This window comes from Cynocephalus volans, chromosome 6, assembly GCF_027409185.1.
Source record: "Cynocephalus volans isolate mCynVol1 chromosome 6, mCynVol1.pri, whole genome shotgun sequence".
In the NCBI taxonomy this organism is placed as follows: domain Eukaryota; kingdom Metazoa; phylum Chordata; class Mammalia; order Dermoptera; family Cynocephalidae; genus Cynocephalus; species Cynocephalus volans.
This window is the reverse complement of record NC_084465.1, coordinates 61,583,092-61,597,707: the sequence shown is the minus strand read 5'-3', so window position 1 is coordinate 61,597,707 and position 14,616 is coordinate 61,583,092. Positions and strand designations below refer to the sequence as shown.

The following is a 14,616-nucleotide window of genomic DNA, read 5'->3' as shown; positions in this document are numbered from 1 at the left end:
CATGGGTTGCTGACCCCCTCTCACAAAATCAGGCAAAGAGATGCTACAGAAGTACAAGTAAGGCTTACAGATCTAAGGAACTGACATAAAAATTGTGAGAGCACCCAGAGAGAGAAGATTCCCAGAGAAAAGAACCAGAAACTCTAGCTGTGCTAAGAAGAACTTAGCTGGGCTCTTTTCACTGCTGTAGATGGATCACTGTCTGTCCAATCTCCACTGCAAGGGAGAAAAACAGCACCACCACCTAAGACTGGTGGGTATAAAACAGGGTAGTGTTCAAGGTCAGCTAAGCTTTGGCAAGGAGAAGATAACAGGTTCAGAAGAATCAGTTACACAATTATTTGAAGTTGATACAACAAACAAACAGAAAGGACATTGTTGGGGGGGAGGGGGGGAGGGAGAAGGGAGGGAGGTTTTGGTGATGGGGAGCATTAATCAGCTACAATGTATATCGACAAAATAAAATTAAAAAATAAAAATAAAAATAAAAAATAAAAAAATAAAAAAATAAAAAATAATTTAAAAAAAAAAAAAAAAAAAGAAGAATCAGTTACCCCTAAGCATTTCCTATGTGGGGAAGAAGGAGAGGCAGAGATAAAGCATAAAGAACATCCATCACAATCCATATCTAAAATTCCTAATGACATCAGTATTGGCAGAGAAGCACAGAATAAAGTGAAAAAAACTGAGAGAGGAGAAACTAAATAGAGAGGAAAGTGTGACTGTACAATTGAGAAGAAAGATAATGGTGTATTTAAAGAATAAATAGGGGAAAATAAAATTTAAAATAAGCAATGAAATTAACAGATAAGAAGCAGAAGCATAAAAAGAGTCTGTATAACCTTCAAAGTATTAAAAGCGACTATGATTGGTCAAATGGAGAAACAAAAGGAAAAAACACAGAAAACTCAAAACAAAAAAGGAGATGGCAGAAATAAGTCCTAATACTAAAGTAATTAGAGGCTGGCTGCTTAGCTCAGTTGGTTAGAGCACAGTGTTATAACACCAAGGTCAAGGGTTTGGATCCATACCAGCCAGCAGCCAAAAAAAAAAGTAATCAAAGAAACTCAAATGGGTTAAACTCAACAGATGCTTGGGTTTGATTAAGGTAAATAAGAGTCAACTATATAAGTTGTCTATTAGATACACATGGATACAGAATAATTAAAACTGCAGAGATGGAAAGCACCAAAAAGATACGAACCAAAAGAAATCAAGGTCAGAAATGATAATTTCATAGATTAACATAGGTATAATATTGGAAAATATCATAAGGATAAAAAAAAAAAAGACATCGTATGTTTCATCTTCTGTGATCTGCGTTTGCATCAGTTGGGTTCCTGAATCAGGTATAAGCATGTTGCAAATTAGAATTAGAGACCCCTGCATAAAGAAAGATCTGACCAGGAAGATGTTCTCAGTCAATGATCTAAGAAACAAACTGGTAAACAAATACCAAATGAAATCTGCCTGTCATGCCATTGCTTTGGGAGGAATGGAGAAAAGAAGGCAGTGGCTGATAATAAATTTCCAGCTTTAAAAACATAGCCAAACAGAACTTCTAAAAAAAAAGATATTTGACATTAAAAACAAATGGATGACCTACAAATGAGATACAATTGAAGAAAGAACTATTAAAATGGAAGATAGACATGAAGAAATTATAATATTTAATATTTTCAAAATGCTAAGGAAAAATAACTGCCATACTAGGATAGCATATCCAGCAAAATTATCTTCCCAGGAAGAGGGTGGTATAAAGAATATTTAGGGAAAACTAAAACATGAGAGATGTGGCAGCAAATCCCCACTAAAAGAACTTCCAATGATCATAATTCAAGAAAAAGGAAATGACCCAATAAGGAAGGTCTATTTTGCAAGAAGGAACAGTAAGCAAAGAAAATGGGAAACTTACGGATAAATCTAAACAGATATTCAGAGTATAAAACAGCAAGAATGACTTTGTGAAATGTTAAATAAATCAATGACAGACCTAAAATTCTGGACAACAAAAGCATAAATCAAGAAGGAAATGATTAGAGTAAAAACAACACAAGGTCCTCATTCATTTGGAGAGATAGTAAAGATATTAACTTTATGCTTTGTTCAATTTTAAATCTGTATAGTAAAGTTAATGGGTACCAGTAGAAGAAAAGAAGTACAGTATGAAACTTCTAAACTAATAGAGGAATAAAATGGGAGTGGGAAGAGAAATCAAAAAAGGCAAGAAGAGAGAAAGGACAAAAAAAGAAATGCAAAACAAAAAAGTAGGATAAATAGCAAGAAATGCAATAGTAGATATCAATCCAAATGTATCAGTATACATACTAAGCACCTCAGGTGAAAGCCTATCAGAGTAGATTTTTAAAATTCCAGTTAAGTATCATTTTAAAAAGACATACTTAAAAACTTAAGGACACAAATGTTGAAAGCATTTCTATTTCACAAATTTCTGGTGTTTATTTTTTCACATATTAACATATACGAAATCAGGGTACAGAGTGCAATTGATGACATCTTACTATTGCTATCAAGCTATTTTCTTACATATTCTTGTCATTGAATTAAGATGCATTCACAATGGCAAGGCATGTCAGATCAAGTGAAATATGGTTTAAAAAAGATAAAAATATACTAGAAAAAACTAACCAAAAGAAAACTGGCAGGACTCTCTTAACATCAAACAAAATGGAATTTAAGGAATAAAAAGATTACTATGTAATTATGGTTATTACATATTGATAAAAAAAATCCATTATATCAGGAAAATTAAAAATTCTAAACTTGTGTGCATCTAATAAGTTAACTTTAAAAAATTTAAAGCAAAATTAAACTACCATAAGGAAAAACTGACAAATCAAACATCATAGTGAAAGAATTTAATACATCATCTTCAAAATTTACAAGATAAGCAGATAAAAATGAGAAAGGATCTAGAATATTAAAACATCACCATTAACAAACATAATCTAATGCATATGGGACCTAATCATTGGAAAACTGACCAACTGTAGCCCATTTCTCAACAAATTTCAAGGAACTGTGATTATGTAGACCACATTCACTTACTACAGTAGTAACAAAATACCCTGAAATTTTTGAAAATTACATTTCAAACATTCTTGGTAAAAATAAAAATTATAATGGAAATTATACTTAAAACTGAACTAAAATAAAAAACAATTTATCAAACTTACAGGATGTAGCTAAAGTAGGACTTGAAAGGATATTTATAGCCTATATACTTATAAGCAAAGAGGGAAAGAAGGAAACAAGTATTGAGAAAGAAAAGATCATCAAAAACTCAGAAAGTATAAGGAATGAAATAAATAAATAAAATATATGGCTTTTGGTTGTGGTGTCGTTTACCTAGCATAATGTTTTCAAGGTATTTCCATGTTGTAGCAGGTATCAGTGCTCCAATTCCACTTTGTGGCTGAATAATAATCCATTGTTTGGATATACCACATTTTTATCCATTCATCAACTGATAGACATTTGGGTTGTTTCCTCTTTGGGCTATTAAGAATAATCATGAACATTCAGGTACAAGTTTTTGATCACATGTTTTCAATTCTCCTGGGTGGAAAGAGAATTGATACCTACAAGAATAATTTCTGTATCATGTGGTCATTCTGCATTTAACCTTAAGGAACTGTCAAACTTCTTTCCACAGCACCATTTTATATTCCCCTACTAGAAATGCATGAGGGTTTCAACTTCTCCACATCCTCATCAACACTTACTATTTTATGTTTATTGTTGATGTTTGTTTCGTTTTGGTTTTAGCTTTCTCCCTGGATGTGGTGTCTTACTGTGTTTTGGATTTGCATTTCCCTAATGCCTAATGATGTTAGCATCTTTTCACACGCTTGTTGGCCACTGTCCATCTTTTTTGGAAAAATGTTTACTTGAGTCCTTTGCCCATTTTAAAATTGGTTTGTTGGTCCTTCTGTTGCTAAGTTGTAAGAGTTCTTTATATATTCTGGATACTATACCCTTATTAGGTACATAATTTGCTAAAAATTTTCTCTTGTTCTCTGGATTGCCTTTTCAGCTTTTTGATGGTGTCCTTTGATACACAAGTTTTTAATTTTGATTAAATACAATTTTTTTTTTTTTTGGCTATTTGTGTTTTTGCTGTCACACTTAAAAACAGTCACTTAAGTCAAGATTATCAAGATTTCCTCCTAAAATTTTATAGTCTTAGCTCTTACATTTAATTAAGTCTTAGACCCATTTAGAATTACTTTTGTATATGGCATAAGTTTAAGGCCCAAATTCATCATTTTACATGTGGATCCATCCAGTTGTTCCAATACTATTTTGTGAAAAGATAACTCTTTCTCCTCTGAATGGTTTTGGTACCCTTTTCAAAAACCCACTGGCCATATATGTATGGGTTTATTTCTGGAATTTTAATTTAATTCCACTGATTTATATGCCTATCTTTGCACTAGTACCACACTATTTTTATTACTGGACTTTTGTAGCAAATTTTGAAATCAGGATGTTTGAGTCCTCCAATTCTGTACTACTTTTTCAAGACTGCTTTTGCTATTTGGGGTCCCTTGCCATTCCATACAAATTTTAGGATCAGCTTGTCAATTTCTACAAATTTTTTTTTTAAAAAAGGACTTAGGAATATTGATAGTGACTGCATTGAATCTGTAGATCAATTTCAGGAGTATTGCCATCTTAACAATATTATGTTATCCATGAACAAGGATCTATTTACTTAGGTCTTCTTCAATTCCTTTCAACAATGTAGCATCAGGTTTTAGATTTAAATTAATTAAAATGAAATTTAAATTAAAATTCAGTTCCTCAGTCACGTTTCAAATTCAGAATAACCAAATCTGGCTAGTACCTACTGTATTGGATAGCACCAAACAGAAGAAATATTTGTGGGTATTATACAAGGGTCTTTCAAAAAGTTCTTGGAAAAATAGAATTAAAAGATAATATGAATCTTTCCATGAACTTTTTGAAAGTACCCTCATAGTTATAGTTATGGTAATTCATAGTCTGAAGGTTGAAAACATAAGCCTTACTAAGAACAAGAATATACAGACAAAAATTGCTACAACAACCAAAAAAACCGGTCACACAGTGAACAAATCAGAAAGCATAACAAACAAATGTAACAGAACTAAGACCAAATGCATGTTATAAGTCAAAGAGTATTAATGGGTTAAAATCACCCATTAAGAGGAAAAAATACTACCATAAAACAAAACCCAACTATATGTTATACATGTAAAATACATCTAAATCCAAGTGATTAATCTATAGTTTCTTTTAGAGTTTTGATGTAAACAATTCAGCAAGAGTCAATCTTGCTGACTAAAACTAGACTGAATAAAAATATACAGGTAAATATAAACAAAAAGATTGGGATTAAATTCTTGTGTTAGAAGCAGTAACCTTTGGATTAAAAAGCACTGTATTTCCTGACACCCACAGCCAGCTCAGCAGCAACCACCAAGCTGCTGCAAGAAGCGCTCCAGTCTCTCCCAACCCAGGACAGTGGGGGGCCAAGAGACTTGGCCACACCCCCCAATGCATGCAACCAGACCAGCAACAACCACCAAGCCACAGCAAGAAGGGCGCTAGGTTCCCGAGCTGGGATGGTGGTGGGCGAGGGCTTTTCCACAACCCCCTGACATCTGCACCCATCCCAGCAATAACCAAGGCACCACTGGAAGCCCCCCAGTCTCCCTTATGGGAATGAGGAGGGTGCCACAGGCCTCAGTCCCGCCCCTCCTCCTCCCTCCTTCTTCCATCCCATTTCCCCTCTCCCCCTTCCTCCCAACTGCTCTGCAACAACATCTTAGAATGTAAAAACTAATATTAATAAAATTCCATTTTCTTTAAAAAAAAAAAATACACTATGACAGTAATAAGGCCAGATGATAATTCTAAATGTTTACCAAGTAAAATGGCACCAACACTCACAAAGCAAAAACTACAAAAGAGATACTGAAAAATGTATTAGTAGTTGGAGACTGCTATTCACCTTAGCAATGATATAACACATGGACAAAAATTAAGGATTATAAATTATATAAACAACATAATTAACATGCTAGATCTACATGAAAATACAGCATTTTATTTTTATAATCTATGTAACATTCATCTGCTCATCAAAAGACACCATAAAGAAAGTGAAAAAGCAAGCTCCAGCCTGGTCGAGAAAACACCTGTAACACACATAACAAAGAATGCACATCTAGTCTACATAAAGAACTCCTACAAATCAGTAAGAAAAAGGTCAGCCCAGCACAAATGGGTAAAGATTTGGGCAGGCAGTTCACAAAAGAAGAAATCCAAATAGCCAATAAGAATATGGGAATGAGCTCAATCTCATTAATAATTAGGAAAATGCAAATAGAACCACAATGAGATTCTATCTATTATACCTATGCCTATTGGTGAGGATCAGGAGCAAAGGGAGCTTATATTGTTACAATGTCTTTGGAAAAGAGTTTGGCATCATCAATTGCAGTCGAATATAGACCTACATTTTGATCTAGCAATTACACTCTTGACAAATGTGCATGCAGTGGGCACAAAGAAATATGAAGCTACTTCAAAAAGTTTGTGGAAAAATAGAATTAAAGATAATATGAATCTTTCCATGAACTTTTTGAAGTACCCTTATATATAGGAAAATTCAAAGCAGCATAATACACCCTAGCTCTAAACTGAAACTCCCATAGCTCTATTAACAGCAAAATGGATAATTAAATGTGTTGTGTCATATAGTGAGATACAATAATGCTATTAAAATGAATGATTGACAACTATATACTACAACACAAATAAATCTTAAAAACATAATTCTGTGCAAAAGCCAGACACAAAAGAACATACTATTTCATTTCATTTTATATAAAGTAAAAAACAAGCATAATTAAACTATAGTATATAGGAAATAAAGTAAATTTTTAGAGTAAAATTACAAAGAAAAGCAATGAAATGATTACCAAGAACGTCAGAAGAGTGATTACCTTTCAAGGGCCTGTGGATGTTGTGACAGTGAAGGGATAAAAGCAGGCCTTTCACAATGCTGACAATGTTTTCTTTACCCAAAGTGGTGGTTATTGAGTATACACTTCATAATAATTTGTTACACTATATGTTTATATTATATATATATTTCCTTATGAGTTTTTATTTCACAATAATAATAGGTTAAAAAAAATCTAAACAGGGCATCCAGTTACAATATTTGACAAAGGTCAATGCCATGGTCTAGGGATTGGGGGTGGGGGCATGCGAGGGAGGGGGCATTATATAACTATTATGATTCCTTGAAACTGTGCATGTCCCAAGAAATATATATATACCATAATTCATCAATTCCAGTACAATACTGAATAAATGATGCACCATTATTTTATGAACCATTAAAAAAGAAAAACAATGCTGACAAACTATGGCACACCATCAATTGTCAGAAATGTTAAAATGTTAAAGAAGAGCATCTTAAAATCTATGAAACATGGCATATAAAGAATAAATATACTTCTCACTTATTCAAACTACTACTTTTCAAAGGAATGTAAGATGCTGCTGTGAATGATACAATGCAAATTTATATAAAGGCATTAATGGAGAGGTTTTACATATGAAATTTTTTTTTGTTTTTTTAAGGGAGTGCATGTAAGTAAAATAAATTGTAAACTGCCAAACTGGTTTAAGTGTAATCCAAAGGCCTACAATAATCTAAACAAATTTAGGTACCTTTTATTGTTGAAATTATAAAGTAATATTATGCCATATTGGACAAGGAGAAAACATTGATAAGGTAATAAAAAACTGACATCAGATTTACAGATAATTATTCATTTAGGTTTATAAAAATCCAGTTATGTTCTACCCGTTTTTGGCCTTTTTACAATATTAAATTTACATTAAAAAGGTCATAACAAGACTGTGAATTAAAAGAAAAGATTAAAGCAATTATCCTACAGCATTCCCTAGAAATAATGTCCTAAATACCAAAAAGCAAGACCTCGATAACAAACCAAGAGAAAATAAAAGAGGACTTAGAGGCTGGGGCCATGGGCTTCCCTGCCCCCTCCCAGAACCAGGCAAACAATGGAGCACGCCTGGGGTCCTGAGGTTATGGGCTGCTGCCCCCTGCTAGCAAGAATGTCTTAGAATGCATTTATTAGCCACATGTGTTTCTTTGAGGTACGTGACTTGTCTGCTCATGTCCTTCACCAAATTTGTTAAGATTTTTCTAATTCATTTTTAAGAGTTCTTAATGCATTAAGGATGTTAATCTTGTGGGTTAAATTTGTTCCTTATCAATTGACTTTAAATTCAATTTGTGATGTTTTCCTTTATGTGTTGAGAAAATAATTTTCTATCTAAAGATTAAATTTTAAAAAAAGAAAATTAAGGACATATTTACTTTGGTGAAACTTGCAAATGCCAAAATTTTCATTAAAAAGGAAATACATCTCAGGTGTTTAATATATGTGGCTAAATCTCTATAAGTCACAATCTTACCCCTCCCAAAAAAGTACCATAAGTCTTATAATAAAAAATAAGACTCCTAACCCACTTCTGCCATCCTCTAATTCCATTCTTATAGGACAATAATTTTTAATTTCCATTACTCTTCTTGTGAATTATCTCCATTACTCTTAGTAAACATATACTGATTTTTCTTGAATTTTCTTTTTCAGACATTATCTATTAACTTTCTGCTATATCCCTCTTCCCAATAGTTGCTATTATTAATTAAATCAATAACAATGTTATTTATTATGACAATATAAATATTGTTTAGGCAGGACCACATAATTTTAATATGATTACATTTTTCTTATTAGAAGTTAGAAAGAAATAGATTTTGTTTTTCCTAGAGCTTCTAATTTTTTTATTAATATCTCCCATATATTTATTCCTCCATATATTTTTTCAAAATATTTACCTTATCAAGAGTCTATTAAAATATTTTCTATGTGCAAATCCTTGCTCCCTTCCAGAACCCTCCATCCTCTTCCATAGTGAGCTGACAACTCTCTAGACTTGCTGGCATCCTCGGACTTCACCCCTCCTACTTTCCTCACCATTCCCCTACCCCCGACTGCCCTCCTTGGGCTCTGTTCCTGCTTCCTTGGCTTATTCCCTTCCCTTGCTCAAACAGCCTCTAACAACTTTCTAAGAAAGACAACATGGGAAGTTGATGGATTGTTGCATAACTGAAAATGCCTAAATTCTACCTTTGCACTTGAATAATAATTTGGCTGATTATAACATTTTAGGTTAAAAAACTTTTTCCTTCAGAATGTTTTGAAGGCATTAATCCAGCATCTTCTAAAATGCTGTGCTATTAAGACATTCACTTTCTATTGTATATGTCATATTTTTCTCCTTAGAATCTTCACATTATTTCTGATTTTCTGAAATTTTATTATGATTATGTGACTCTTTTTTACTTATTGTACTAAGAACTCTAGAGATTCATGGCCTACAACTTTGAAGATTTTTCTTGGATTATTATATCTTTGATAATTTCTGCCTTTCTCTCTTTCCAGAACATCAGTAAGAGAAGATAAGTAGTTTGTCCAAGGTCACCCTAGTAAGAGGAACTGGTATTACATTACAAACTTTTTAACAATATCATATAGCCTCTCAGCCTTTCAAAGACCAAAGCTGCAAATGTCCAAATAAGCTGAATAAGTGGAAGCTAAATAATGTAGCTAATAAGGTAAGTTGATGCTAGGTCATGGAGAGTGTGTATGTTTTGGTAAGACTTAGTTATTTTATCCTACGGGCAATAAAAAGTTGCTACTCTTAAAGGTATCTTATTCTAAAAGGCTTAGAAATCCTGCAAATATTTTTTGTGGAAAAATGATACTTAAGAATTTCAGTAACCTTCCAATACTTTAAGGAGCAAAATATTTTTAAAACTTTTATTGAGGCAATAAAGGAAATATCACTGATACAAAAAGAAAAATGGTTTATTTTAATCAAAATCTTTATAACACTTTACTACTTATCATTATTAAATAGAGGGCAAGAATTATTGTCATTCAACTTCTTTCTTTACCTTTAATAATTAAACGTTTTTAATAAACATATACAAAGAAAAAATGGACCATAAAATCTCTAGCCTAAAAACCCTTTCTGAAGTTTCTAAAAGTATCACTTCCTTCAGAGAAATATTTTTAATCCTATAAATAAGCATTAGATAAAGACATTCATTCTTTTAATTATCAAAATGTATTTATTGCATGTCTATAAAGTGTTAAAGTACTATTCTAGGCACTGAGGACATAAGAGTAAACCAAAACAAAAATTCCTGCTTTTTTAAAGTTTACATTCTAGTGGGAGGAGATAAACAAATAATATACCCCATGTGGGTATATACCCCATATATCTACTATGGAGAAAATGAAGGTCACAAGCATATGGTGGGTGGGATGCTATTTTGGTCAGAAAGTTCAGTAAAGGCTTCATTAGTAAGGTGGTGTTAAGCAAAGTTTTAGAGAAGATAAAGAAACTAGACATGCAAATATCTGAGAATGCTTTTGTGGTAGAGGATAGAAAGGGCAAAGGCCCTAATGCACAGGTGTAGCTGGTATGCTCAAGGAATAACAAGAAGGCCAGAGTTACTGCAGCAAAGTGAAAAAGGGGGCAAGTAGCAGGAAATGAGCTCAAAAAGTAGTGGAGGCCAGATCAAATAAGGAATTGCCTTTTACTTTGAGTTAGAAATAAGTTACTGGTAAGTTTTGGGCAGAGGAATGAAGTGATCTGACTTACATTTCAAAAGGATCACTGTTTTATGGAGAATAATCTATAGGAGTCAGATGTAGAGGCATGGATAGATACTGTCGCACATCTCCAGGTTTAAATTAAGGTGGAGTTGCCAAAGGATTTGCTGATGGATCTTATGTGCGTTGTGGCAGAGAGAATTTACAAGGATGACTCCAAAGCTTTTATTCTAAGCAACTGTAATGACAGAACTACTATTCTTGGAATGGGCAACACTAAAGGAAGAAAAGTTTGTGGGGGAGAAATTAGTACTTCAATATTGCACACGTAACTTTTGAGTTGCTTATTACACATCAAAGTGAAGATGTCAAATTGGCAGCTGGATGGATGAGTTTAGAGTTTAGGGTGGTATCCTCGTGGAAGTACACATTTGAGAAAGAGCCACATATAGACAGTACTTAAAGCCATGAAACACTGGATGAAAAACCACCTAGAGAGTGATTGTAGGTACATAAAATGATTCAGGACTGATCCCTAAGACAATCCAACGTTTTGAGGTTGGAGAGATGAGGAGAAACCAGAGAAGGAGACTGAGATGGAGAAGGAGCAAACAGGACAAAAACCAAGAGTTCTGAAGAGTTCTGAAGCAATCACGTATATCATTGCCAAATCCAGTGGTCAGTCTCCTCATTTTACTTGGATTTGGGGTGGGAATTAAAGCTTAATTTGAATTGTTCGAGAAAGAATGGAGGCATCATGTTAAGTGAAGTAAGTCAGGCTCAGAAAGACAAATACTGCATGATCTCACTCATACGTGAAATCTAAAAAAAAATAAAAGTGATTTTCATAGAAGTAGAGAGTAGAATAATGGTTACCAGAGGCCAGGAGGGGAGGGAAAGTGCACAACTCATGGGCACAAAGCTATGCTATCTACCGTAAGTGAATCAATGTACATACAGTATATGCATGTGTTGAAACAACACACTGCACCCCACAAATTAAAAGTTTAAATAAAAAAAACAAAACTGTTTTTTACTGGTATGCAACCCAAAACTTAATTAAGCCCATTTAAAATATGAAATATATTTTAAGATGTTTTCTACTTACATATTTTATATAGGATATCCATATTTCAGAAGGAAAAACCTCCATTTAAAAAAAGATATTTTAATAAACATTTTTTAAAGTTCAACTTCACTAGTAATCAAATAGCTGCAAATTAAAGCAATAGGATATCATTTTACATTTATAAAATTGGCCACACTTTTAATACTTAGCTGGAAAGTGTGGGAGCAGGCATTCTCACATATTGTTAATGACACAAATCGAATTGGTGTGATCTCTCTGAAGGGTAATTTGACAATATGTTTCAAAAGCTTTAATAAGATATATGCTATTTATCCCAGAAATTCCACTTACAGGATTTTAACTTAAAGAAATAGTCATGGTTCTGCATAAGATGCAGTTACAAGAACATTAACTGCAACACTACGTAACAGTGAATAACTAAATGCATGCTAAAAGTACAATAATAATTGAGCAAATATATGATGTAGACAATTAAATTCTATTCATTTTAGGAAATGATGACGTAGAAGGATAGTTAATTACATGTAAAAATGTTCATTATATAGTATTAAGGGAAATAAACAGTTACATGTACATTATGATTCCATTACACTAAAGAAAAAAATGTATCTATGCATAGAAAAGGCTGGAAAGCCATCCATCAAAATACTAAGAGTGCTTCTATCAGCTGCTTTTTGAAGGTAAGATAATGAGTGACAAACTTTCTTCCCTCTATCTTTCTGTATTTTCTACTTTTTCTACAATGAATATGTATTGCATTCTAAATATATTAAAAGCAGTAATAGGGTGGAATATAATGGTTTCTAATAATTAGGAAGTTATTAGAGTTTTTAAAAAATGTGTCTAATGCCGGTATACATGGAAGCAATTCAATTTTAAAACTATTGGGAATTTTTTTAGTGATAATTAAGATAATTTAAGTCTTTCTAAGAAGAAACACTCCATAGTCAGTAATGCTAACTGTTGGTTTATGGCTAGGTTGAATTGGTATCTCCCTTCTCATTTTCATATCCTTTACACAACAAGATAGCAGAAATTCTTTAGTATATAAAGAAGAGGCTGCACATACAAGGGTACTTCAAAAAAGTCACAGAAAGATTCACATTATCTTTTAATTATATTTTTCTATAACCTTTTTAAAGTACCCTCATATATATTTGGATTAGTGCACCAAAGACAAAGTTGTATAAAAAATTCAGACAAAAAGTGGCCAAGCAGTTGAGGATACAGGGTCTGTATTATTAAATTCATTCTGAGAGCACTAGCTGAGAAGGTGCCATTATTGTACCTTTCATAATTGTAACATTATAATAATTACTTCATCCTCTTATATGTAAGTTGAGAGAAAAATTAATATTTATCATTATATTTAAATTTAAGTCATTTCCTCAATCACTGAAAATAGCCTTTCCCCCTACATATTGATGACCGAATTCCTATCTCCAGATGACATCTTGCTCTTTCAGTCTTTAATTCCAGACTTATATTTTGCCCACTCTGCTACAAACTAATTGTATGACTACGGACAAGTTATTTAGTCTCTCTATATTTCACTTTTCTCATTTGTAAAATAGAGAAAGCAGTGCCTACCTCAATGGCTTTTGAGAATTAAATGAATTAATAGAAGTAAAGCTCTTAGAACAAATGCCTGATATATAGTAAACATTCAGTAAGTATTATTACTATTACTATTTTGAACTATTAGTCATTTTCACAAAATGTCTTATAATCCAACATATCACCAAACAATATAATTTTGTGAAGCTCGAAATAGCTTCTTGCTGTATTTCTTTTCTAGCTTTAACATACTGGAATTATCCCTTTTCCCAAGGAAGCCACTTACTCAAGTTAGAAATCTTTGTGTCATAATACTCTATTCCATGTTCTCCCTCACTCTCCAAACTATCTTCACACTCCTAACTCTGAAATACTACTGAATTCTCTTAGTAGGATGGTGATTATCTTGGGAATAGAGGTTTTGCTCTTTTTCAGAAGTTCCTGCAGTTCCTGTACTCTTGACATCTGTGTATCCCTGGCACGAAGGAAAATTTCTCTCCTATTTTAGGCACTCGATAAATGCATCTTGAATATATGTGTACATATATTACATATATACATATTTTACACACACACAGTACCTTATAGCTTCGGCCTGATTATAATATTTTAGAAGTATATAAAGATCATCACTGTAATCAGGAAATTGATTTTTCAAGCAAACCTTAGAAACATCTACAGATTTCATTTTATTAGTTTTCAATGCTGACAAGATTGTAGGAAATCCAGAACTTTTACACAATACGATACTGGTAGTAGGATAAATCGATACAATTCTTTTATAAAGATACACTTTAAGAGTCATCGTTTTTCATTGAATTTACCTGAATAACTGAAAATTTACAATAGAAACAAAAAGAAAATTGATTTATACAAGGATATCCATTATTGTTTTTTTTATAATGGAGATAAAATGGAAAACAACCTAAATAGTGAATTATAATTTTGAAATCTGAATACACTATTTCAGAGCTATTAACGTTATTATTATAATAACTACAGCAAGATAAATAAATGCTTTTGTTATTTAAAAACTATATGCTGGGATCACAATTATGTAAAAAGTGTGTATTTACATAAATACTTAAAATGTAACTGGAGTTTATATTCTTTAATGATTTCTAATACTGAAACAAACATTTTGTAAAAAGTAGTTTTAATCAGATGAACATTACATAACAAGACATTCAATTATAAATTAAGATTTTAATGACGTATTTCAAAATGTCA

The 14,616-nt window shown here is 32.4% G+C and overlaps 1 protein-coding gene across 7 annotated transcripts in view; it reads right to left on the bottom strand.

The window, feature by feature from the left end:
- RUNDC3B (RUN domain containing 3B) overlaps positions 1 to 14,616 on the bottom strand; it is a 155,846-nt gene that overhangs the window by 66,301 nt on the left and 74,929 nt on the right. The window lies entirely within an intron of this gene.